Source organism: Castor canadensis, chromosome 3 (assembly GCF_047511655.1).
Source record: "Castor canadensis chromosome 3, mCasCan1.hap1v2, whole genome shotgun sequence".
Lineage (NCBI taxonomy): Eukaryota > Metazoa > Chordata > Mammalia > Rodentia > Castoridae > Castor > Castor canadensis.
Genome location: NC_133388.1, coordinates 9,265,000 through 9,290,729, shown reverse-complemented (window position 1 = coordinate 9,290,729; position 25,730 = coordinate 9,265,000). Strand labels below are relative to the sequence as shown.

At 41.9% G+C, this 25,730-nt stretch overlaps 7 non-coding genes and 7 pseudogenes across 7 annotated transcripts; all 14 read left to right on the top strand.

Moving 5' to 3' along the window:
- The first annotated feature begins 2,478 nt into the window (after positions 1–2,478).
- LOC141422129 (small nucleolar RNA SNORD113/SNORD114 family) lies at positions 2,479–2,553 on the top strand. Its single transcript, XR_012446780.1, has one exon. It is a non-coding gene; the product is annotated as a small nucleolar RNA SNORD113/SNORD114 family (small nucleolar RNA).
- A 488-nt stretch (positions 2,554–3,041) lies between these two features.
- On the top strand, positions 3,042–3,109 carry LOC141422203 (small nucleolar RNA SNORD113/SNORD114 family; annotated as a pseudogene).
- Positions 3,110–5,968: 2,859 nt separating this feature from the next.
- On the top strand, positions 5,969–6,043 carry LOC141422128 (small nucleolar RNA SNORD113/SNORD114 family). Its single transcript, XR_012446779.1, has one exon. It is a non-coding gene; the product is annotated as a small nucleolar RNA SNORD113/SNORD114 family (small nucleolar RNA).
- Positions 6,044–6,531: 488 nt separating this feature from the next.
- LOC141422202 (small nucleolar RNA SNORD113/SNORD114 family) lies at positions 6,532–6,599 on the top strand (annotated as a pseudogene).
- A 2,859-nt stretch (positions 6,600–9,458) lies between these two features.
- Positions 9,459–9,533, top strand: LOC141422127 (small nucleolar RNA SNORD113/SNORD114 family). Its single transcript, XR_012446778.1, has one exon. It is a non-coding gene; the product is annotated as a small nucleolar RNA SNORD113/SNORD114 family (small nucleolar RNA).
- A 488-nt stretch (positions 9,534–10,021) lies between these two features.
- LOC141422201 (small nucleolar RNA SNORD113/SNORD114 family) lies at positions 10,022–10,089 on the top strand (annotated as a pseudogene).
- Positions 10,090–12,949: 2,860 nt separating this feature from the next.
- On the top strand, positions 12,950–13,024 carry LOC141422126 (small nucleolar RNA SNORD113/SNORD114 family). The gene has a single exon (XR_012446777.1). It is a non-coding gene; the product is annotated as a small nucleolar RNA SNORD113/SNORD114 family (small nucleolar RNA).
- Positions 13,025–13,512: 488 nt separating this feature from the next.
- Positions 13,513–13,580, top strand: LOC141422200 (small nucleolar RNA SNORD113/SNORD114 family; annotated as a pseudogene).
- Positions 13,581–16,440: 2,860 nt separating this feature from the next.
- LOC141422125 (small nucleolar RNA SNORD113/SNORD114 family) lies at positions 16,441–16,515 on the top strand. The gene has a single exon (XR_012446776.1). It is a non-coding gene; the product is annotated as a small nucleolar RNA SNORD113/SNORD114 family (small nucleolar RNA).
- Positions 16,516–17,003: 488 nt separating this feature from the next.
- LOC141422199 (small nucleolar RNA SNORD113/SNORD114 family) lies at positions 17,004–17,071 on the top strand (annotated as a pseudogene).
- Positions 17,072–19,930: 2,859 nt separating this feature from the next.
- LOC141422124 (small nucleolar RNA SNORD113/SNORD114 family) lies at positions 19,931–20,005 on the top strand. The gene has a single exon (XR_012446775.1). It is a non-coding gene; the product is annotated as a small nucleolar RNA SNORD113/SNORD114 family (small nucleolar RNA).
- Positions 20,006–20,493: 488 nt separating this feature from the next.
- LOC141422198 (small nucleolar RNA SNORD113/SNORD114 family) lies at positions 20,494–20,561 on the top strand (annotated as a pseudogene).
- Positions 20,562–23,420: 2,859 nt separating this feature from the next.
- On the top strand, positions 23,421–23,495 carry LOC141422123 (small nucleolar RNA SNORD113/SNORD114 family). Its single transcript, XR_012446774.1, has one exon. It is a non-coding gene; the product is annotated as a small nucleolar RNA SNORD113/SNORD114 family (small nucleolar RNA).
- Positions 23,496–23,983: 488 nt separating this feature from the next.
- LOC141422197 (small nucleolar RNA SNORD113/SNORD114 family) lies at positions 23,984–24,051 on the top strand (annotated as a pseudogene).
- The last annotated feature ends 1,679 nt before the right edge of the window (positions 24,052–25,730 follow it).

The window sequence follows — 25,730 nt, the reverse complement described above, 5'->3', positions numbered from 1 at the left end:
TACTTCCCTCATCACTACCTCCTTCTTCCATGTGGATTGAACCTTAGTCTACTCTAAGTAACAGTCAACCTTCTGTCTCTTCTGTGGTTCTTTGAAGGGATCTTCTGTATTACCAAAGGGCATTTCTGATAGCGAGCAAGTTGAATCGTGCCAAACTTAGTATCACTTCAATGGAGGCATCTTCTTGTTTGTTCCATGTGTGAAAACATGGGGTTTGTAATGACAAGGTTTTGTCGTTGACTAACTGAACCTGTAAAAAACTGTCAGGAATCTCAGTGCATATTTTTCCTGTATTTCTCTGTGTATTTGCTTTGCTCACTTAATTAATCAATGCACTGGGGTAGCTGGAATAAGAAAGAGGGCCATTCCTGGACCAGTGATGACAGGGCGGCAAGTGATTCAGGCAGAATGAGCACGAGGAGTCGAGATTCTGAGGTCCCACGCAAATGGAATCTAAACAAGCCCTGTTTTGGTGGCTTCCTATATTCACACGTCCTGATGTTACAAGGATCTTGGTTTGATCTTCATGAAGATCCATGTATTTAGAAACATTTACTAGTAAGGAATCGTGGGCAGGATTAGCCAACAATTAACAGTCAGTACACATGAATGAATTAAGTAATCATCTATTAATAAAATATATGTAAGAGTGTAGGTACCAGGTACCACTTTTTGATTTTCATTCTTCTTCTTGCGAAAGGCTGGGCCTATAGATTGACATCATCCCAGCGGCTCAGCATTAGATTTTTCTCGTGTAGGCTAAGATTTGAGTAGATTTGTTGTTTCTTGAGCACGTCACAGTGTAGACTGTGGAAACCCAAGGTGTTGATGGAAACTAGTCGATTATTGCTGATGATAGTCGATTAGTGCTCTACTTAGCTTGTAAGTTTGAAGGTTCTCGAGAACGAGAACAAACACTCATGAGTTAGTGAAAGCGTAAGATAGTACGCCAATGAACAGTTGAGAAAATCCGTCTCTGGAGAGAATGTCATTCCCTACCCTGCTGCGCTCTCTTCATCATGGAGGGTCTGATTGGAATGAGAACGATGTAAATGACAGGCCACATGGTGTCATGGTGTTTGTTTGGAGACCAATGGGAGTAGCCCGCAAGTTTCCATGCCCTTGGGTAGTTGAGTAACGATAGTTACCGAATTTAATGGCTTTGTTATTTATTTCTATATTTTAAATACTAGAAAAATGTACTGCTTTTAACAACAGGCAAGGGAAAGGCAAACTTAAATGTAGCATGAAGAGGAGGTTGGTAGATGTCATTATTGTTTTTGGAGATCCATCATAACAAAGCATGTACAATCGATGTAGTGTCATGTGGGGTTTTAATGTATGTATACATTTCATCCGAATTCCATAAGGTTAAAAAATGTCTCCTCACCAAGTATCATCTTGTCATTGCTCAAAGGTTCTGCATCCTTTCTTAGCAGTGGGAGATAAATGGTTCAAGATCAACATCTATAGTCACTGCGCTTCGCAAACCCAACCGCAGCTGCATCCTTCTATGTAACATCGCGTAGAGGCACCGATCAGGCTCACTGCATTCCTCCCTTGCCTCCCTTCCCCAGCCTCCATTCTCAACTTCCATGAACGCCTTGCTTTCCTATTGCACATCAGAGTGATCAGTGGTGATTTTCTTTGTATTCCTGACTCCTTTATTGAGAAAAGAAATCAGAATCTCGTTACTCCCCTCCCCCCCATTTTGTTATAAGTGACGACATGTCATTCTCTTTTATGGCTGAACAGAAGCTGACAGTGTTCGTAGCTAGAATATATACAGTAGTAAAATAATGATTTTAAGAGCAAAAACAAAACCAAAATCTGAACCAGAAATGATTCAATTACCTGATTGTCGTTCGCCCGTGATGTTTTGGAGATTGTCTGTTATACACAATCTTTATTTTCTGGGGATGTGGGAATTTGAATTAGTTTCCATATGAGATATTATAGAAATGAGTTAGTGATTGTGGAAATGACGCAGAAAATCAGTGATGAGTTCAGGAGTCAAAACAGAGAATGTCTTAGTTATCATTGTCTTCCATTTTTTCCTTTACTCTTCTCTGTGCTGCTCCCAATGGACCATTTGAGCTGGTGTAGGAATTCTCCGTGGCCAGGCACTCTGCGGAGCATCTCTCTGAGCAGCCTAGTGTCCCATGTGAGTGAGAGTCGTACATCTTGTCCTGTTTTGGGAGGTTCTGCTTTTAAAAAGTGAAAAATCATCAGATAAGTCCCAATGATAGCAGTGCAGATGTGGGGTTCGGATGCATCTTGTCCTTGAGTAACGCATGTATAAAATGTGAGAGTTTTATTACTATCAAAGTTATGTAGTGATCTGAGCATCATGGTGGGTACAGGTATCAGGGGACCCAGTTCGAAAGCCTCAATCACAGTGGTTTAGAAATGTTATTGGTGAATGGATGGATGAGTCGGGAAAGACCGTAGATAAGCATGAAGGGGGTGGGCCGTTCACGGACCAATGATGACAGCTGCCGGCGTATGAGTCTGGGATGATGAATATTTCGTGTCTGGAACTCTGAGGTCCAGCACAATGACAGGTGGAAAAGCAAGGATTGCTGGAGAGAATGTGTCATTTTTATCCTCTTCTCTGCTCTGTACTCCTCAGAATGGACTCTGCCAAGGGGATTGACCTATTCTCCTGTTGTCACTGTCTCCCTCTTTGCATCTAGCTTATACCTTGGTCCACTGTAAGTACTAGTCAACATCATTGCCTTTGTTGTTCTTTCCGTTTTTAAAAAGTCTTTTTCTGTCATAGTGCCGAGCCTTAATGCCACCGATGAAGTACACACTCGCCAATGTTCGTGTACCTTTCATTGGTAGAGGCATTAGAGTAATTTTTCCGTATGTGAAACAGTGGGGATTGTCCTGACACGCTTTGTGCTTGACACATGGAGTGTATTAGCTGGAGGTTGGGGATCTTAATGCATTTTCTTCTTGATTTGTGATTTGCCTGTATTCCTCAATAATTAAGCAATGCACCGATATAGACGGCAATAGAGAAGGAGGGCCATTCCAGGACCAATGATGACTGGGGGCATGTGATCTAAAGATGAGCACGAGGCTTTGGGATTCTGAGGTCCAATAAAATGGCATCGAAGCAGGCCCTTTGTGGTGGGGTCCTTTGTTCAGGTTTGCAGAACAATTATAGAAAAGTAGACATGAAGAAGTCAAATAATTATTCAGTACTAAAGAGCATAGTAAGCGCAAAATGAAGTGAAGGATCTTTAAAGAAATCAATAGATGTCTAGTCGTTCGTTGATACATAGTAACGAAGCGTGTCCAGTCCATGTAGTGTCATGTGGTGTTTTCATACACATACATATTTTAGAGAATTTAAATCAGGTTCAACATGTCGCCTCAGTCCAATTCATCTGTGCTCACACATTGTGCATGTGCTCCTCTGTGTACTGTGTCCTCCTCTGTGCCCCTCAGAATGACTCTCCGGAGGGGATTGACCTGTACTTCCCTCATCACTACCTCCTTCTTCCATGTGGATTGAACCTTAGTCTACTCTAAGTAACAGTCAACCTTCTGTCTCTTCTGTGGTTCTTTGAAGGGATCTTCTGTATTACCAAAGGGCATTTCTGATAGCGAGCAAGTTGAATCGTGCCAAACTTAGTATCACTTCAATGGAGGCATCTTCTTGTTTGTTCCATGTGTGAAAACATGGGGTTTGTAATGACAAGGTTTTGTCGTTGACTAACTGAACCTGTAAAAAACTGTCAGGAATCTCAGTGCATATTTTTCCTGTATTTCTCTGTGTATTTGCTTTGCTCACTTAATTAATCAATGCACTGGGGTAGCTGGAATAAGAAAGAGGGCCATTCCTGGACCAGTGATGACAGGGCGGCAAGTGATTCAGGCAGAATGAGCACGAGGAGTCGAGATTCTGAGGTCCCACGCAAATGGAATCTAAACAAGCCCTGTTTTGGTGGCTTCCTATATTCACACGTCCTGATGTTACAAGGATCTTGGTTTGATCTTCATGAAGATCCATGTATTTAGAAACATTTACTAGTAAGGAATCGTGGGCAGGATTAGCCAACAATTAACAGTCAGTACACATGAATGAATTAAGTAATCATCTATTAATAAAATATATGTAAGAGTGTAGGTACCAGGTACCACTTTTTGATTTTCATTCTTCTTCTTGCGAAAGGCTGGGCCTATAGATCGACATCATCCCAGCGGCTCAGCATTAGATTTTTCTCGTGTATGCTAAGATTTGAGTAGATTTGTTGTTTCTTGAGCACGTCACAGTGTAGACTGTGGAAACCCAAGGTGTTGATGGAAACTAGTCGATTATTGCTGATGATAGTCGATTAGTGCTCTACTTAGCTTGTAAGTTTGAAGGTTCTCGAGAACGAGAACAAACACTCATGAGTTAGTGAAAGCGTAAGATAGTACGCCAATGAACAGTTGAGAAAATCCGTCTCTGGAGAGAATGTCATTCCCTACCCTGCTGCGCTCTCTTCATCATGGAGGGTCTGATTGGAATGAGAACGATGTAAATGACAGGCCACATGGTGTCATGGTGTTTGTTTGGAGACCAATGGGAGTAGCCCGCAAGTTTCCATGCCCTTGGGTAGTTGAGTAACGATAGTTACCGAATTTAATGGCTTTGTTATTTATTTCTATATTTTAAATACTAGAAAAATGTACTGCTTTTAACAACAGGCAAGGGAAAGGCAAACTTAAATGTAGCATGAAGAGGAGGTTGGTAGATGTCATTATTGTTTTTGGAGATCCATCATAACAAAGCATGTACAATCGATGTAGTGTCATGTGGGGTTTTAATGTATGTATACATTTCATCCGAATTCCATAAGGTTAAAAAATGTCTCCTCACCAAGTATCATCTTGTCATTGCTCAAAGGTTCTGCATCCTTTCTTAGCAGTGGGAGATAAATGGTTCAAGATCAACATCTATAGTCACTGCGCTTCGCAAACCCAACCGCAGCTGCATCCTTCTATGTAACATCGCGTAGAGGCACCGATCAGGCTCACTGCATTCCTCCCTTGCCTCCCTTCCCCAGCCTCCATTCTCAACTTCCATGAACGCCTTGCTTTCCTATTGCACATCAGAGTGATCAGTGGTGATTTTCTTTGTATTCCTGACTCCTTTATTGAGAAAAGAAATCAGAATCTCGTTACTCCCCCCCTCCCCCCATTTTGTTATAAGTGACGACATGTCATTCTCTTTTATGGCTGAACAGAAGCTGACAGTGTTCGTAGCTAGAATATATACAGTAGTAAAATAATGATTTTAAGAGCAAAAACAAAACCAAAATCTGAACCAGAAATGATTCAATTACCTGATTGTCGTTCGCCCGTGATGTTTTGGAGATTGTCTGTTATACACAATCTTTATTTTCTGGGGATGTGGGAATTTGAATTAGTTTCCATATGAGATATTATAGAAATGAGTTAGTGATTGTGGAAATGACGCAGAAAATCAGTGATGAGTTCAGGAGTCAAAACAGAGAATGTCTTAGTTATCATTGTCTTCCATTTTTTCCTTTACTCTTCTCTGTGCTGCTCCCAATGGACCATTTGAGCTGGTGTAGGAATTCTCCGTGGCCAGGCACTCTGCGGAGCATCTCTCTGAGCAGCCTAGTGTCCCATGTGAGTGAGAGTCGTACATCTTGTCCTGTTTTGGGAGGTTCTGCTTTTAAAAAGTGTGAAAAATCATCAGATAAGTCCCAATGATAGCAGTGCAGATGTGGGGTTCGGATGCATCTTGTCCTTGAGTAACGCATGTATCAAATGTGAGAGTTTTATTACTATCAAAGTTATGTAGTGATCTGAGCATCATGGTGGGTACAGGTATCAGGGGACCCAGTTCGAAAGCCTCAATCACAGTGGTTTAGAAATGTTATTGGTGAATGGATGGATGAGTCGGGAAAGACCGTAGATAAGCATGAAGGGGGTGGGCCGTTCACGGACCAATGATGACAGCTGCCGGCGTATGAGTCTGGGATGATGAATATTTCGTGTCTGGAACTCTGAGGTCCAGCACAATGACAGGTGGAAAAGCAAGGATTGCTGGAGAGAATGTGTCATTTTTATCCTCTTCTCTGCTCTGTACTCCTCAGAATGGACTCTGCCAAGGGGATTGACCTATTCTCCTGTTGTCACTGTCTCCCTCTTTGCATCTAGCTTATACCTTGGTCCACTGTAAGTACTAGTCAACATCATTGCCTTTGTTGTTCTTTCCGTTTTTAAAAAGTCTTTTTCTGTCATAGTGCCGAGCCTTAATGCCACCGATGAAGTACACACTCGCCAATGTTCGTGTACCTTTCATTGGTAGAGGCATTAGAGTAATTTTTCCGTATGTGAAACAGTGGGGATTGTCCTGACACGCTTTGTGCTTGACACATGGAGTGTATTAGCTGGAGGTTGGGGATCTTAATGCATTTTCTTCTTGATTTGTGATTTGCCTGTATTCCTCAATAATTAAGCAATGCACCGATATAGACGGCAATAGAGAAGGAGGGCCATTCCAGGACCAATGATGACTGGGGGCATGTGATCTAAAGATGAGCACGAGGCTTTGGGATTCTGAGGTCCAATAAAATGGCATCGAAGCAGGCCCTTTGTGGTGGGGTCCTTTGTTCAGGTTTGCAGAACAATTATAGAAAAGTAGACATGAAGAAGTCAAATAATTATTCAGTACTAAAGAGCATAGTAAGCGCAAAATGAAGTGAAGGATCTTTAAAGAAATCAATAGATGTCTAGTCGTTCGTTGATACATAGTAACGAAGCGTGTCCAGTCCATGTAGTGTCATGTGGTGTTTTCATACACATACATATTTTAGAGAATTTAAATCAGGTTCAACATGTCGCCTCAGTCCAATTCATCTGTGCTCACACATTGTGCATGTGCTCCTCTGTGTACTGTGTCCTCCTCTGTGCCCCTCAGAATGACTCTCCGGAGGGGATTGACCTGTACTTCCCTCATCACTACCTCCTTCTTCCATGTGGATTGAACCTTAGTCTACTCTAAGTAACAGTCAACCTTCTGTCTCTTCTGTGGTTCTTTGAAGGGATCTTCTGTATTACCAAAGGGCATTTCTGATAGCGAGCAAGTTGAATCGTGCCAAACTTAGTATCACTTCAATGGAGGCATCTTCTTGTTTGTTCCATGTGTGAAAACATGGGGTTTGTAATGACAAGGTTTTGTCGTTGACTAACTGAACCTGTAAAAAACTGTCAGGAATCTCAGTGCATATTTTTCCTGTATTTCTCTGTGTATTTGCTTTGCTCACTTAATTAATCAATGCACTGGGGTAGCTGGAATAAGAAAGAGGGCCATTCCTGGACCAGTGATGACAGGGCGGCAAGTGATTCAGGCAGAATGAGCACGAGGAGTCGAGATTCTGAGGTCCCACGCAAATGGAATCTAAACAAGCCCTGTTTTGGTGGCTTCCTATATTCACACGTCCTGATGTTACAAGGATCTTGGTTTGATCTTCATGAAGATCCATGTATTTAGAAACATTTACTAGTAAGGAATCGTGGGCAGGATTAGCCAACAATTAACAGTCAGTACACATGAATGAATTAAGTAATCATCTATTAATAAAATATATGTAAGAGTGTAGGTACCAGGTACCACTTTTTGATTTTCATTCTTCTTCTTGCAAAAGGCTGGGCCTATAGATCGACATCATCCCAGCGGCTCAGCATTAGATTTTTCTCGTGTAGGCTAAGATTTGAGTAGATTTGTTGTTTCTTGAGCACGTCACAGTGTAGACTGTGGAAACCCAAGGTGTTGATGGAAACTAGTCGATTATTGCTGATGATAGTCGATTAGTGCTCTACTTAGCTTGTAAGTTTGAAGGTTCTCGAGAACGAGAACAAACACTCATGAGTTAGTGAAAGCGTAAGATAGTACGCCAATGAACAGTTGAGAAAATCCGTCTCTGGAGAGAATGTCATTCCCTACCCTGCTGCACTCTCTTCATCATGGAGGGTCTGATTGGAATGAGAACGATGTAAATGACAGGCCACATGGTGTCATGGTGTTTGTTTGGAGACCAATGGGAGTAGCCCGCAAGTTTCCATGCCCTTGGGTAGTTGAGTAACGATAGTTACCGAATTTAATGGCTTTGTTATTTATTTCTATATTTTAAATACTAGAAAAATGTACTGCTTTTAACAACAGGCAAGGGAAAGGCAAACTTAAATGTAGCATGAAGAGGAGGTTGGTAGATGTCATTATTGTTTTTGGAGATCCATCATAACAAAGCATGTACAATCGATGTAGTGCCATGTGGGGTTTTAATGTATGTATACATTTCATCCGAATTCCATAAGGTTAAAAAATGTCTCCTCACCAAGTATCATCTTGTCATTGCTCAAAGGTTCTGCATCCTTTCTTAGCAGTGGGAGATAAATGGTTCAAGATCAACATCTATAGTCACTGCGCTTCGCAAACCCAACCGCAGCTGCATCCTTCTATGTAACATCGCGTAGAGGCACCGATCAGGCTCACTGCATTCCTCCCTTGCCTCCCTTCCCCAGCCTCCATTCTCAACTTCCATGAACGCCTTGCTTTCCTATTGCACATCAGAGTGATCAGTGGTGATTTTCTTTGTATTCCTGACTCCTTTATTGAGAAAAGAAATCAGAATCTCGTTACTCCCCCCCTCCCCCCATTTTGTTATAAGTGACGACATGTCATTCTCTTTTATGGCTGAACAGAAGCTGACAGTGTTCGTAGCTAGAATATATACAGTAGTAAAATAATGATTTTAAGAGCAAAAACAAAACCAAAATCTGAACCAGAAATGATTCAATTACCTGATTGTCGTTCGCCCGTGATGTTTTGGAGATTGTCTGTTATACACAATCTTTATTTTCTGGGGATGTGGGAATTTGAATTAGTTTCCATATGAGATATTATAGAAATGAGTTAGTGATTGTGGAAATGACGCAGAAAATCAGTGATGAGTTCAGGAGTCAAAACAGAGAATGTCTTAGTTATCATTGTCTTCCATTTTTTCCTTTACTCTTCTCTGTGCTGCTCCCAATGGACCATTTGAGCTGGTGTAGGAATTCTCCGTGGCCAGGCACTCTGCGGAGCATCTCTCTGAGCAGCCTAGTGTCCCATGTGAGTGAGAGTCGTACATCTTGTCCTGTTTTGGGAGGTTCTGCTTTTAAAAAGTGTGAAAAATCATCAGATAAGTCCCAATGATAGCAGTGCAGATGTGGGGTTCGGATGCATCTTGTCCTTGAGTAACGCATGTATCAAATGTGAGAGTTTTATTACTATCAAAGTTATGTAGTGATCTGAGCATCATGGTGGGTACAGGTATCAGGGGACCCAGTTCGAAAGCCTCAATCACAGTGGTTTAGAAATGTTATTGGTGAATGGATGGATGAGTCGGGAAAGACCGTAGATAAGCATGAAGGGGGTGGGCCGTTCACGGACCAATGATGACAGCTGCCGGCGTATGAGTCTGGGATGATGAATATTTCGTGTCTGGAACTCTGAGGTCCAGCACAATGACAGGTGGAAAAGCAAGGATTGCTGGAGAGAATGTGTCATTTTTATCCTCTTCTCTGCTCTGTACTCCTCAGAATGGACTCTGCCAAGGGGATTGACCTATTCTCCTGTTGTCACTGTCTCCCTCTTTGCATCTAGCTTATACCTTGGTCCACTGTAAGTACTAGTCAACATCATTGCCTTTGTTGTTCTTTCCGTTTTTAAAAAGTCTTTTTCTGTCATAGTGCCGAGCCTTAATGCCACCGATGAAGTACACACTCGCCAATGTTCGTGTACCTTTCATTGGTAGAGGCATTAGAGTAATTTTTCCGTATGTGAAACAGTGGGGATTGTCCTGACACGCTTTGTGCTTGACACATGGAGTGTATTAGCTGGAGGTTGGGGATCTTAATGCATTTTCTTCTTGATTTGTGATTTGCCTGTATTCCTCAATAATTAAGCAATGCACCGATATAGACGGCAATAGAGAAGGAGGGCCATTCCAGGACCAATGATGACTGGGGGCATGTGATCTAAAGATGAGCACGAGGCTTTGGGATTCTGAGGTCCAATAAAATGGCATCGAAGCAGGCCCTTTGTGGTGGGGTCCTTTGTTCAGGTTTGCAGAACAATTATAGAAAAGTAGACATGAAGAAGTCAAATAATTATTCAGTACTAAAGAGCATAGTAAGCGCAAAATGAAGTGAAGGATCTTTAAAGAAATCAATAGATGTCTAGTCGTTCGTTGATACATAGTAACGAAGCGTGTCCAGTCCATGTAGTGTCATGTGGTGTTTTCATACACATACATATTTTAGAGAATTTAAATCAGGTTCAACATGTCGCCTCAGTCCAATTCATCTGTGCTCACACATTGTGCATGTGCTCCTCTGTGTACTGTGTCCTCCTCTGTGCCCCTCAGAATGACTCTCCGGAGGGGATTGACCTGTACTTCCCTCATCACTACCTCCTTCTTCCATGTGGATTGAACCTTAGTCTACTCTAAGTAACAGTCAACCTTCTGTCTCTTCTGTGGTTCTTTGAAGGGATCTTCTGTATTACCAAAGGGCATTTCTGATAGCGAGCAAGTTGAATCGTGCCAAACTTAGTATCACTTCAATGGAGGCATCTTCTTGTTTGTTCCATGTGTGAAAACATGGGGTTTGTAATGACAAGGTTTTGTCGTTGACTAACTGAACCTGTAAAAAACTGTCAGGAATCTCAGTGCATATTTTTCCTGTATTTCTCTGTGTATTTGCTTTGCTCACTTAATTAATCAATGCACTGGGGTAGCTGGAATAAGAAAGAGGGCCATTCCTGGACCAGTGATGACAGGGCGGCAAGTGATTCAGGCAGAATGAGCACGAGGAGTCGAGATTCTGAGGTCCCACGCAAATGGAATCTAAACAAGCCCTGTTTTGGTGGCTTCCTATATTCACACGTCCTGATGTTACAAGGATCTTGGTTTGATCTTCATGAAGATCCATGTATTTAGAAACATTTACTAGTAAGGAATCGTGGGCAGGATTAGCCAACAATTAACAGTCAGTACACATGAATGAATTAAGTAATCATCTATTAATAAAATATATGTAAGAGTGTAGGTACCAGGTACCACTTTTTGATTTTCATTCTTCTTCTTGCAAAAGGCTGGGCCTATAGATCGACATCATCCCAGCGGCTCAGCATTAGATTTTTCTCGTGTAGGCTAAGATTTGAGTAGATTTGTTGTTTCTTGAGCACGTCACAGTGTAGACTGTGGAAACCCAAGGTGTTGATGGAAACTAGTCGATTATTGCTGATGATAGTCGATTAGTGCTCTACTTAGCTTGTAAGTTTGAAGGTTCTCGAGAACGAGAACAAACACTCATGAGTTAGTGAAAGCGTAAGATAGTACGCCAATGAACAGTTGAGAAAATCCGTCTCTGGAGAGAATGTCATTCCCTACCCTGCTGCACTCTCTTCATCATGGAGGGTCTGATTGGAATGAGAACGATGTAAATGACAGGCCACATGGTGTCATGGTGTTTGTTTGGAGACCAATGGGAGTAGCCCGCAAGTTTCCATGCCCTTGGGTAGTTGAGTAACGATAGTTACCGAATTTAATGGCTTTGTTATTTATTTCTATATTTTAAATACTAGAAAAATGTACTGCTTTTAACAACAGGCAAGGGAAAGGCAAACTTAAATGTAGCATGAAGAGGAGGTTGGTAGATGTCATTATTGTTTTTGGAGATCCATCATAACAAAGCATGTACAATCGATGTAGTGCCATGTGGGGTTTTAATGTATGTATACATTTCATCCGAATTCCATAAGGTTAAAAAATGTCTCCTCACCAAGTATCATCTTGTCATTGCTCAAAGGTTCTGCATCCTTTCTTAGCAGTGGGAGATAAATGGTTCAAGATCAACATCTATAGTCACTGCGCTTCGCAAACCCAACCGCAGCTGCATCCTTCTATGTAACATCGCGTAGAGGCACCGATCAGGCTCACTGCATTCCTCCCTTGCCTCCCTTCCCCAGCCTCCATTCTCAACTTCCATGAACGCCTTGCTTTCCTATTGCACATCAGAGTGATCAGTGGTGATTTTCTTTGTATTCCTGACTCCTTTATTGAGAAAAGAAATCAGAATCTCGTTACTCCCCCCCCTCCCCCCATTTTGTTATAAGTGACGACATGTCATTCTCTTTTATGGCTGAACAGAAGCTGACAGTGTTCGTAGTTAGAATATATACAGTAGTAAAATAATGATTTTAAGAGCAAAAACAAAACCAAAATCTGAACCAGAAATGATTCAATTACCTGATTGTCGTTCGCCCGTGATGTTTTGGAGATTGTCTGTTATACACAATCTTTATTTTCTGGGGATGTGGGAATTTGAATTAGTTTCCATATGAGATATTATAGAAATGAGTTAGTGATTGTGGAAATGACGCAGAAAATCAGTGATGAGTTCAGGAGTCAAAACAGAGAATGTCTTAGTTATCATTGTCTTCCATTTTTTCCTTTACTCTTCTCTGTGCTGCTCCCAATGGACCATTTGAGCTGGTGTAGGAATTCTCCGTGGCCAGGCACTCTGCGGAGCATCTCTCTGAGCAGCCTAGTGTCCCATGTGAGTGAGAGTCGTACATCTTGTCCTGTTTTGGGAGGTTCTGCTTTTAAAAAGTGTGAAAAATCATCAGATAAGTCCCAATGATAGCAGTGCAGATGTGGGGTTCGGATGCATCTTGTCCTTGAGTAACGCATGTATCAAATGTGAGAGTTTTATTACTATCAAAGTTATGTAGTGATCTGAGCATCATGGTGGGTACAGGTATCAGGGGACCCAGTTCGAAAGCCTCAATCACAGTGGTTTAGAAATGTTATTGGTGAATGGATGGATGAGTCGGGAAAGACCGTAGATAAGCATGAAGGGGGTGGGCCGTTCACGGACCAATGATGACAGCTGCCGGCGTATGAGTCTGGGATGATGAATATTTCGTGTCTGGAACTCTGAGGTCCAGCACAATGACAGGTGGAAAAGCAAGGATTGCTGGAGAGAATGTGTCATTTTTATCCTCTTCTCTGCTCTGTACTCCTCAGAATGGACTCTGCCAAGGGGATTGACCTATTCTCCTGTTGTCACTGTCTCCCTCTTTGCATCTAGCTTATACCTTGGTCCACTGTAAGTAGTAGTCAACATCATTGCCTTTGTTGTTCTTTCCGTTTTTAAAAAGTCTTTTTCTGTCATAGTGCCGAGCCTTAATGCCACCGATGAAGTACACACTCGCCAATGTTCGTGTACCTTTCATTGGTAGAGGCATTAGAGTAATTTTTCCGTATGTGAAACAGTGGGGATTGTCCTGACACGCTTTGTGCTTGACACATGGAGTGTATTAGCTGGAGGTTGGGGATCTTAATGCATTTTCTTCTTGATTTGTGATTTGCCTGTATTCCTCAATAATTAAGCAATGCACCGATATAGACGGCAATAGAGAAGGAGGGCCATTCCAGGACCAATGATGACTGGGGGCATGTGATCTAAAGATGAGCACGAGGCTTTGGGATTCTGAGGTCCAATAAAATGGCATCGAAGCAGGCCCTTTGTGGTGGGGTCCTTTGTTCAGGTTTGCAGAACAATTATAGAAAAGTAGACATGAAGAAGTCAAATAATTATTCAGTACTAAAGAGCATAGTAAGCGCAAAATGAAGTGAAGGATCTTTAAAGAAATCAATAGATGTCTAGTCGTTCGTTGATACATAGTAACGAAGCGTGTCCAGTCCATGTAGTGTCATGTGGTGTTTTCATACACATACATATTTTAGAGAATTTAAATCAGGTTCAACATGTCGCCTCAGTCCAATTCATCTGTGCTCACACATTGTGCATGTGCTCCTCTGTGTACTGTGTCCTCCTCTGTGCCCCTCAGAATGACTCTCCGGAGGGGATTGACCTGTACTTCCCTCATCACTACCTCCTTCTTCCATGTGGATTGAACCTTAGTCTACTCTAAGTAACAGTCAACCTTCTGTCTCTTCTGTGGTTCTTTGAAGGGATCTTCTGTATTACCAAAGGGCATTTCTGATAGCGAGCAAGTTGAATCGTGCCAAACTTAGTATCACTTCAATGGAGGCATCTTCTTGTTTGTTCCATGTGTGAAAACATGGGGTTTGTAATGACAAGGTTTTGTCGTTGACTAACTGAACCTGTAAAAAACTGTCAGGAATCTCAGTGCATATTTTTCCTGTATTTCTCTGTGTATTTGCTTTGCTCACTTAATTAATCAATGCACTGGGGTAGCTGGAATAAGAAAGAGGGCCATTCCTGGACCAGTGATGACAGGGCGGCAAGTGATTCAGGCAGAATGAGCACGAGGAGTCGAGATTCTGAGGTCCCACGCAAATGGAATCTAAACAAGCCCTGTTTTGGTGGCTTCCTATATTCACACGTCCTGATGTTACAAGGATCTTGGTTTGATCTTCATGAAGATCCATGTATTTAGAAACATTTACTAGTAAGGAATCGTGGGCAGGATTAGCCAACAATTAACAGTCAGTACACATGAATGAATTAAGTAATCATCTATTAATAAAATATATGTAAGAGTGTAGGTACCAGGTACCACTTTTTGATTTTCATTCTTCTTCTTGCGAAAGGCTGGGCCTATAGATCGACATCATCCCAGCGGCTCAGCATTAGATTTTTCTCGTGTAGGCTAAGATTTGAGTAGATTTGTTGTTTCTTGAGCACGTCACAGTGTAGACTGTGGAAACCCAAGGTGTTGATGGAAACTAGTCGATTATTGCTGATGATAGTCGATTAGTGCTCTACTTAGCTTGTAAGTTTGAAGGTTCTCGAGAACGAGAACAAACACTCATGAGTTAGTGAAAGCGTAAGATAGTACGCCAATGAACAGTTGAGAAAATCCGTCTCTGGAGAGAATGTCATTCCCTACCCTGCTGCACTCTCTTCATCATGGAGGGTCTGATTGGAATGAGAACGATGTAAATGACAGGCCACATGGTGTCATGGTGTTTGTTTGGAGACCAATGGGAGTAGCCCGCAAGTTTCCATGCCCTTGGGTAGTTGAGTAACGATAGTTACCGAATTTAATGGCTTTGTTATTTATTTCTATATTTTAAATACTAGAAAAATGTACTGCTTTTAACAACAGGCAAGGGAAAGGCAAACTTAAATGTAGCATGAAGAGGAGGTTGGTAGATGTCATTATTGTTTTTGGAGATCCATCATAACAAAGCATGTACAATCGATGTAGTGCCATGTGGGGTTTTAATGTATGTATACATTTCATCCGAATTCCATAAGGTTAAAAAATGTCTCCTCACCAAGTATCATCTTGTCATTGCTCAAAGGTTCTGCATCCTTTCTTAGCAGTGGGAGATAAATGGTTCAAGATCAACATCTATAGTCACTGCGCTTCGCAAACCCAACCGCAGCTGCATCCTTCTATGTAACATCGCGTAGAGGCACCGATCAGGCTCACTGCATTCCTCCCTTGCCTCCCTTCCCCAGCCTCCATTCTCAACTTCCATGAACGCCTTGCTTTCCTATTGCACATCAGAGTGATCAGTGGTGATTTTCTTTGTATTCCTGACTCCTTTATTGAGAAAAGAAATGAGAATCTCGTTACTCCCCCCCCTCCCCCCATTTTGTTATAAGTGACGACATGTCATTCTCTTTTATGGCTGAACAGAAGCTGACAGTGTTCGTAGTTAGAATATATACAGTAGTAAAATAATGATTTTAAGAGCAAAAACAAAACCAAAATCTGAACCAGAAATGATTCAATTACCTGATTGTCGTTCGCCCGTGATGTTTTGGAGATTGTCTGTTATACACAATCTTTATTTTCTGGGGATGTGGGAATTTGAATTAGTTTCCATATGAGATATTATAGAAATGAGTTAGTGATTGTGGAAATGACGCAGAAAATCAGTGATGAGTTCAGGAGTCAAAACAGAGAATGTCTTAGTTATCATTGTCTTCCATTTTTTCCTTTACTCTTCTCTGTGCTGCTCCCAATGGACCATTTGAGCTGGTGTAGGAATTCTCCGTGGCCAGGCACTCTGCGGAGCATCTCTCTGAGCAGCCTAGTGTCCCATGTGAGTGAGAGTCGTACATCTTGTCCTGTTTTGGGAGGTTCTGCTTTTAAAAAGTGTGAAAAATCATCAGATAAGTCCCAATGATAGCAGTGCAGATGTGGGGTTCGGATGCATCTTGTCCTTGAGTAACGCATGTATCAAATGTGAGAGTTTTATTACTATCAAAGTTATGTAGTGATCTGAGCATCATGGTGGGTACAGGTATCAGGGGACCCAGTTCGAAAGCCTCAATCACAGTGGTTTAGAAATGTTATTGGTGAATGGATGGATGAGTCGGGAAAGACCGTAGATAAGCATGAAGGGGGTGGGCCGTTCACGGACCAATGATGACAGCTGCCGGCGTATGAGTCTGGGATGATGAATATTTCGTGTCTGGAACTCTGAGGTCCAGCACAATGACAGGTGGAAAAGCAAGGATTGCTGGAGAGAATGTGTCATTTTTATCCTCTTCTCTGCTCTGTACTCCTCAGAATGGACTCTGCCAAGGGGATTGACCTATTCTCCTGTTGTCACTGTCTCCCTCTTTGCATCTAGCTTATACCTTGGTCCACTGTAAGTAGTAGTCAACATCATTGCCTTTGTTGTTCTTTCCGTTTTTAAAAAGTCTTTTTCTGTCATAGTGCCGAGCCTTAATGCCACCGATGAAGTACACACTCGCCAATGTTCGTGTACCTTTCATTGGTAGAGGCATTAGAGTAATTTTTCCGTATGTGAAACAGTGGGGATTGTCCTGACACGCTTTGTGCTTGACACATGGAGTGTATTAGCTGGAGGTTGGGGATCTTAATGCATTTTCTTCTTGATTTGTGATTTGCCTGTATTCCTCAATAATTAAGCAATGCACCGATATAGACGGCAATAGAGAAGGAGGGCCATTCCAGGACCAATGATGACTGGGGGCATGTGATCTAAAGATGAGCACGAGGCTTTGGGATTCTGAGGTCCAATAAAATGGCATCGAAGCAGGCCCTTTGTGGTGGGGTCCTTTGTTCAGGTTTGCAGAACAATTATAGAAAAGTAGACATGAAGAAGTCAAATAATTATTCAGTACTAAAGAGCATAGTAAGCGCAAAATGAAGTGAAGGATCTTTAAAGAAATCAATAGATGTCTAGTCGTTCGTTGATACATAGTAACGAAGCGTGTCCAGTCCATGTAGTGTCATGTGGTGTTTTCATACACATACATATTTTAGAGAATTTAAATCAGGTTCAACATGTCGCCTCAGTCCAATTCATCTGTGCTCACACATTGTGCATGTGCTCCTCTGTGTACTGTGTCCTCCTCTGTGCCCCTCAGAATGACTCTCCGGAGGGGATTGACCTGTACTTCCCTCATCACTACCTCCTTCTTCCATGTGGATTGAACCTTAGTCTACTCTAAGTAACAGTCAACCTTCTGTCTCTTCTGTGGTTCTTTGAAGGGATCTTCTGTATTACCAAAGGGCATTTCTGATAGCGAGCAAGTTGAATCGTGCCAAACTTAGTATCACTTCAATGGAGGCATCTTCTTGTTTGTTCCATGTGTGAAAACATGGGGTTTGTAATGACAAGGTTTTGTCGTTGACTAACTGAACCTGTAAAAAACTGTCAGGAATCTCAGTGCATATTTTTCCTGTATTTCTCTGTGTATTTGCTTTGCTCACTTAATTAATCAATGCACTGGGGTAGCTGGAATAAGAAAGAGGGCCATTCCTGGACCAGTGATGACAGGGCGGCAAGTGATTCAGGCAGAATGAGCACGAGGAGTCGAGATTCTGAGGTCCCACGCAAATGGAATCTAAACAAGCCCTGTTGTGGTGGCTTCCTATATTCACACGTCCTGATGTTACAAGGATCTTGGTTTGATCTTCATGAAGATCCATGTATTTAGAAACATTTACTAGTAAGGAATCGTGGGCAGGATTAGCCAACAATTAACAGTCAGTACACATGAATGAATTAAGTAATCATCTATTAATAAAATATATGTAAGAGTGTAGGTACCAGGTACCACTTTTTGATTTTCATTCTTCTTCTTGCGAAAGGCTGGGCCTATAGATCGACATCATCCCAGCAGCTCAGCATTAGATTTTTCTCGTGTAGGCTAAGATTTGAGTAGATTTGTTGTTTCTTGAGCACGTCACAGTGTAGACTGTGGAAACCCAAGGTGTTGATGGAAACTAGTCGATTATTGCTGATGATAGTCGATTAGTGCTCTACTTAGCTTGTAAGTTTGAAGGTTCTCGAGAACGAGAACAAACACTCATGAGTTAGTGAAAGCGTAAGATAGTACGCCAATGAACAGTTGAGAAAATCCGTCTCTGGAGAGAATGTCATTCCCTACCCTGCTGCGCTCTCTTCATCATGGAGGGTCTGATTGGAATGAGAACGATGTAAATGACAGGCCACATGGTGTCATGGTGTTTGTTTGGAGACCAATGGGAGTAGCCCGCAAGTTTCCATGCCCTTGGGTAGTTGAGTAACGATAGTTACCGAATTTAATGGCTTTGTTATTTATTTCTATATTTTAAATACTAGAAAAATGTACTGCTTTTAACAACAGGCAAGGGAAAGGCAAACTTAAATGTAGCATGAAGAGGAGGTTGGTAGATGTCATTATTGTTTTTGGAGATCCATCATAACAAAGCATGTACAATCGATGTAGTGCCATGTGGGGTTTTAATGTCTGTATACATTTCATCCGAATTCCATAAGGTTAAAAAATGTCTCCTCACCAAGTATCATCTTGTCATTGCTCAAAGGTTCTGCATCCTTTCTTAGCAGTGGGAGATAAATGGTTCAAGATCAACATCTATAGTCACTGCGCTTCGCAAACCCAACCGCAGCTGCATCCTTCTATGTAACATCGCGTAGAGGCACCGATCAGGCTCACTGCATTCCTCCCTTGCCTCCCTTCCCCAGCCTCCATTCTCAACTTCCATGAACGCCTTGCTTTCCTATTGCACATCAGCGTGATCAGTGGTGATTTTCTTTGTATTCCTGACTCCTTTATTGAGAAAAGAAATCAGAATCTCGTTACTCCCCCCCTCCCCCCATTTTGTTATAAGTGACGACATGTCATTCTCTTTTATGGCTGAACAGAAGCTGACAGTGTTCGTAGCTAGAATATATACAGTAGTAAAATAATGATTTTAAGAGCAAAAACAAAACCAAAATCTGAACCAGAAATGATTCAATTACCTGATTGTCGTTCGCCCGTGATGTTTTGGAGATTGTCTGTTATACACAATCTTTATTTTCTGGGGATGTGGGAATTTGAATTAGTTTCCATATGAGATATTATAGAAATGAGTTAGTGATTGTGGAAATGACGCAGAAAATCAGTGATGAGTTCAGGAGTCAAAACAGAGAATGTCTTAGTTATCATTGTCTTCCATTTTTTCCTTTACTCTTCTCTGTGCTGCTCCCAATGGACCATTTGAGCTGGTGTAGGAATTCTCCGTGGCCAGGCACTCTGCGGAGCATCTCTCTGAGCAGCCTAGTGTCCCATGTGAGTGAGAGTCGTACATCTTGTCCTGTTTTGGGAGGTTCTGCTTTTAAAAAGTGTGAAAAATCATCAGATAAGTCCCAATGATAGCAGTGCAGATGTGGGGTTCGGATGCATCTTGTCCTTGAGTAACGCATGTATAAAATGTGAGAGTTTTATTACTATCAAAGTTATGTAGTGATCTGAGCATCATGGTGGGTACAGGTATCAGGGGACCCAGTTCGAAAGCCTCAATCACAGTGGTTTAGAAATGTTATTGGTGAATGGATGGATGAGTCGGGAAAGACCGTAGATAAGCATGAAGGGGGTGGGCCGTTCACGGACCAATGATGACAGCTGCCGGCGTATGAGTCTGGGATGATGAATATTTCGTGTCTGGAACTCTGAGGTCCAGCACAATGACAGGTGGAAAAGCAAGGATTGCTGGAGAGAATGTGTCATTTTTATCCTCTTCTCTGCTCTGTACTCCTCAGAATGGACTCTGCCAAGGGGATTGACCTATTCTCCTGTTGTCACTGTCTCCCTCTTTGCATCTAGCTTATACCTTGGTCCACTGTAAGTAGTACTCAACATCATTGCCTTTGTTGTTCTTTCCGTTTTTAAAAAGTCTTTTTCTGTCATAGTGCCGAGCCTTAATGCCACCGATGAAGTACACACTCGCCAATGTTCGTGTACCTTTCATTGGTAGAGGCATTAGAGTAATTTTTCCGTATGTGAAACAGTGGGGATTGTCCTGACACGCTTTGTGCTTGACACATGGAGTGTATTAGCTGGAGGTTGGGGATCTTAATGCATTTTCTTCTTGATTTGTGATTTGCCTGTATTCCTCAATAATTAAGCAATGCACCGATATAGACGGCAATAGAGAAGGAGGGCCATTCCAGGACCAATGATGACTGGGGGCATGTGATCTAAAGATGAGCACGAGGCTTTGGGATTCTGAGGTCCAATAAAATGGCATCGAAGCAGGCCCTTTGTGGTGGGGTCCTTTGTTCAGGTTTGCAGAACAATTATAGAAAAGTAGACATGAAGAAGTCAAATAATTATTCAGTACTAAAGAGCATAGTAAGCGCAAAATGAAGTGAAGGATCTTTAAAGAAATCAATAGATGTCTAGTCGTTCGTTGATACATAGTAACGAAGCGTGTCCAGTCCATGTAGTGTCATGTGGTGTTTTCATACACATACATATTTTAGAGAATTTAAATCAGGTTCAACATGTCGCCTCAGTCCAATTCATCTGTGCTCACACATTGTGCATGTGCTCCTCTGTGTACTGTGTCCTCCTCTGTGCCCCTCAGAATGACTCTCCGGAGGGGATTGACCTGTACTTCCCTCATCACTACCTCCTTCTTCCATGTGGATTGAACCTTAGTCTACTCTAAGTAACAGTCAACCTTCTGTCTCTTCTGTGGTTCTTTGAAGGGATCTTCTGTATTACCAAAGGGCATTTCTGATAGCGAGCAAGTTGAATCGTGCCAAACTTAGTATCACTTCAATGGAGGCATCTTCTTGTTTGTTCCATGTGTGAAAACATGGGGTTTGTAATGACAAGGTTTTGTCGTTGACTAACTGAACCTGTAAAAAACTGTCAGGAATCTCAGTGCATATTTTTCCTGTATTTCTCTGTGTATTTGCTTTGCTCACTTAATTAATCAATGCACTGGGGTAGCTGGAATAAGAAAGAGGGCCATTCCTGGACCAGTGATGACAGGGCGGCAAGTGATTCAGGCAGAATGAGCACGAGGAGTCGAGATTCTGAGGTCCCACGCAAATGGAATCTAAACAAGCCCTGTTTTGGTGGCTTCCTATATTCACACGTCCTGATGTTACAAGGATCTTGGTTTGATCTTCATGAAGATCCATGTATTTAGAAACATTTACTAGTAAGGAATCGTGGGCAGGATTAGCCAACAATTAACAGTCAGTACACATGAATGAATTAAGTAATCATCTATTAATAAAATATATGTAAGAGTGTAGGTACCAGGTACCACTTTTTGATTTTCATTCTTCTTCTTGCGAAAGGCTGGGCCTATAGATCGACATCATCCCAGCAGCTCAGCATTAGATTTTTCTCGTGTAGGCTAAGATTTGAGTAGATTTGTTGTTTCTTGAGCACGTCACAGTGTAGACTGTGGAAACCCAAGGTGTTGATGGAAACTAGTCGATTATTGCTGATGATAGTCGATTAGTGCTCTACTTAGCTTGTAAGTTTGAAGGTTCTCGAGAACGAGAACAAACACTCATGAGTTAGTGAAAGCGTAAGATAGTACGCCAATGAACAGTTGAGAAAATCCGTCTCTGGAGAGAATGTCATTCCCTACCCTGCTGCGCTCTCTTCATCATGGAGGGTCTGATTGGAATGAGAACGATGTAAATGACAGGCCACATGGTGTCATGGTGTTTGTTTGGAGACCAATGGGAGTAGCCCGCAAGTTTCCATGCCCTTGGGTAGTTGAGTAACGATAGTTACCGAATTTAATGGCTTTGTTATTTATTTCTATATTTTAAATACTAGAAAAATGTACTGCTTTTAACAACAGGCAAGGGAAAGGCAAACTTAAATGTAGCATGAAGAGGAGGTTGGTAGATGTCATTATTGTTTTTGGAGATCCATCATAACAAAGCATGTACAATCGATGTAGTGCCATGTGGGGTTTTAATGTCTGTATACATTTCATCCGAATTCCATAAGGTTAAAAAATGTCTCCTCACCAAGTATCATCTTGTCATTGCTCAAAGGTTCTGCATCCTTTCTTAGCAGTGGGAGATAAATGGTTCAAGATCAACATCTATAGTCACTGCGCTTCGCAAACCCAACCGCAGCTGCATCCTTCTATGTAACATCGCGTAGAGGCACCGATCAGGCTCACTGCATTCCTCCCTTGCCTCCCTTCCCCAGCCTCCATTCTGAACTTCCATGAACGCCTTGCTTTCCTATTACACATCAGCGTGATCAGTGGTGATTTTCTTTGTATTCCTGACTCCTTTATTGAGAAAAGAAATCAGAATCTCGTTACTCCCCCCCTCCCCCCATTTTGTTATAAGTGACGACATGTCATTCTCTTTTATGGCTGAACAGAAGCTGACAGTGTTCGTAGCTAGAATATATACAGTAGTAAAATAATGATTTTAAGAGCAAAAACAAAACCAAAATCTGAACCAGAAATGATTCAATTACCTGATTGTCGTTCGCCCGTGATGTTTTGGAGATTGTCTGTTATACACAATCTTTATTTTCTGGGGATGTGGGAATTTGAATTAGTTTCCATATGAGATATTATAGAAATGAGTTAGTGATTGTGGAAATGACGCAGAAAATCAGTGATGAGTTCAGGAGTCAAAACAGAGAATGTCTTAGTTATCATTGTCTTCCATTTTTTCCTTTACTCTTCTCTGTGCTGCTCCCAATGGACCATTTGAGCTGGTGTAGGAATTCTCCGTGGCCAGGCACTCTGCGGAGCATCTCTCTGAGCAGCCTAGTGTCCCATGTGAGTGAGAGTCGTACATCTTGTCCTGTTTTGGGAGGTTCTGCTTTTAAAAAGTGTGAAAAATCATCAGATAAGTCCCAATGATAGCAGTGCAGATGTGGGGTTCGGATGCATCTTGTCCTTGAGTAACGCATGTATCAAATGTGAGAGTTTTATTACTATCAAAGTTATGTAGTGATCTGAGCATCATGGTGGGTACAGGTATCAGGGGACCCAGTTCGAAAGCCTCAATCACAGTGGTTTAGAAATGTTATTGGTGAATGGATGGATGAGTCGGGAAAGACCGTAGATAAGCATGAAGGGGGTGGGCCGTTCACGGACCAATGATGACAGCTGCCGGCGTATGAGTCTGGGATGATGAATATTTCGTGTCTGGAACTCTGAGGTCCAGCACAATGACAGGTGGAAAAGCAAGGATTGCTGGAGAGAATGTGTCATTTTTATCCTCTTCTCTGCTCTGTACTCCTCAGAATGGACTCTGCCAAGGGGATTGACCTATTCTCCTGTTGTCACTGTCTCCCTCTTTGCATCTAGCTTATACCTTGGTCCACTGTAAGTACTAGTCAACATCATTGCCTTTGTTGTTCTTTCCGTTTTTTAAAAGTCTTTTTCTGTCATAGTGCCGAGCCTTAATGCCACCGATGAAGTACACACTCGCCAATGTTCGTGTACCTTTCATTGGTAGAGGCATTAGAGTAATTTTTCCGTATGTGAAACAGTGGGGATTGTCCTGACACGCTTTGTGCTTGACACATGGAGTGTATTAGCTGGAGGTTGGGGATCTTAATGCATTTTCTTCTTGATTTGTGATTTGCCTGTATTCCTCGATAATTAAGCAATGCACCGATATAGACGGCAATAGAGAAGGAGGGCCATTCCAGGACCAATGATGACTGGGGGCATGTGATCTAAAGATGAGCACGAGGCTTTGGGATTCTGAGGTCCAATAAAATGGCATCGAAGCAGGCCCTTTGTGGTGGGGTCCTTTGTTCAGGTTTGCAGAACAATTATAGAAAAGTAGACATGAAGAAGTCAAATAATTATTCAGTACTAAAGAGCATAGTAAGCGCAAAATGAAGTGAAGGATCTTTAAAGAAATCAATAGATGTCTAGTCGTTCGTTGATACATAGTAACGAAGCGTGTCCAGTCCATGTAGTGTCATGTGGTGTTTTCATACACATACATATTTTAGAGAATTTAAATCAGGTTCAACATGTCGCCTCAGTCCAATTCATCTGTGCTCACACATTGTGCATGTGCTCCTCTGTGTACTGTGTCCTCCTCTGTGCCCCTCAGAATGACTCTCCGGAGGGGATTGACCTGTACTTCCCTCATCACTACCTCCTTCTTCCATGTGGATTGAACCTTAGTCTACTCTAAGTAACAGTCAACCTTCTGTCTCTTCTGTGGTTCTTTGAAGGGATCTTCTGTATTACCAAAGGGCATTTCTGATAGCGAGCAAGTTGAATCGTGCCAAACTTAGTATCACTTCAATGGAGGCATCTTCTTGTTTGTTCCATGTGTGAAAACATGGGGTTTGTAATGACAAGGTTTTGTCGTTGACTAACTGAACCTGTAAAAAACTGTCAGGAATCTCAGTGCATATTTTTCCTGTATTTCTCTGTGTATTTGCTTTGCTCACTTAATTAATCAATGCACTGGGGTAGCTGGAATAAGAAAGAGGGCCATTCCTGGACCAGTGATGACAGGGCGGCAAGTGATTCAGGCAGAATGAGCACGAGGAGTCGAGATTCTGAGGTCCCACGCAAATGGAATCTAAACAAGCCCTGTTTTGGTGGCTTCCTATATTCACACGTCCTGATGTTACAAGGATCTTGGTTTGATCTTCATGAAGATCCATGTATTTAGAAACATTTACTAGTAAGGAATCGTGGGCAGGATTAGCCAACAATTAACAGTCAGTACACATGAATGAATTAAGTAATCATCTATTAATAAAATATATGTAAGAGTGTAGGTACCAGGTACCACTTTTTGATTTTCATTCTTCTTCTTGCGAAAGGCTGGGCCTATAGATCGACATCATCCCAGCGGCTCAGCATTAGATTTTTCTCGTGTATGCTAAGATTTGAGTAGATTTGTTGTTTCTTGAGCACGTCACAGTGTAGACTGTGGAAACCCAAGGTGTTGATGGAAACTAGTCGATTATTGCTGATGATAGTCGATTAGTGCTCTACTTAGCTTGTAAGTTTGAAGGTTCTCGAGAACGAGAACAAACACTCATGAGTTAGTGAAAGCGTAAGATAGTACGCCAATGAACAGTTGAGAAAATCCGTCTCTGGAGAGAATGTCATTCCCTACCCTGCTGCGCTCTCTTCATCATGGAGGGTCTGATTGGAATGAGAACGATGTAAATGACAGGCCACATGGTGTCATGGTGTTTGTTTGGAGACCAATGGGAGTAGCCCGCAAGTTTCCATGCCCTTGGGTAGTTGAGTAACGATAGTTACCGAATTTAATGGCTTTGTTATTTATTTCTATATTTTAAATACTAGAAAAATGTACTGCTTTTAACAACAGGCAAGGGAAAGGCAAACTTAAATGTAGCATGAAGAGGAGGTTGGTAGATGTCATTATTGTTTTTGGAGATCCATCATAACAAAG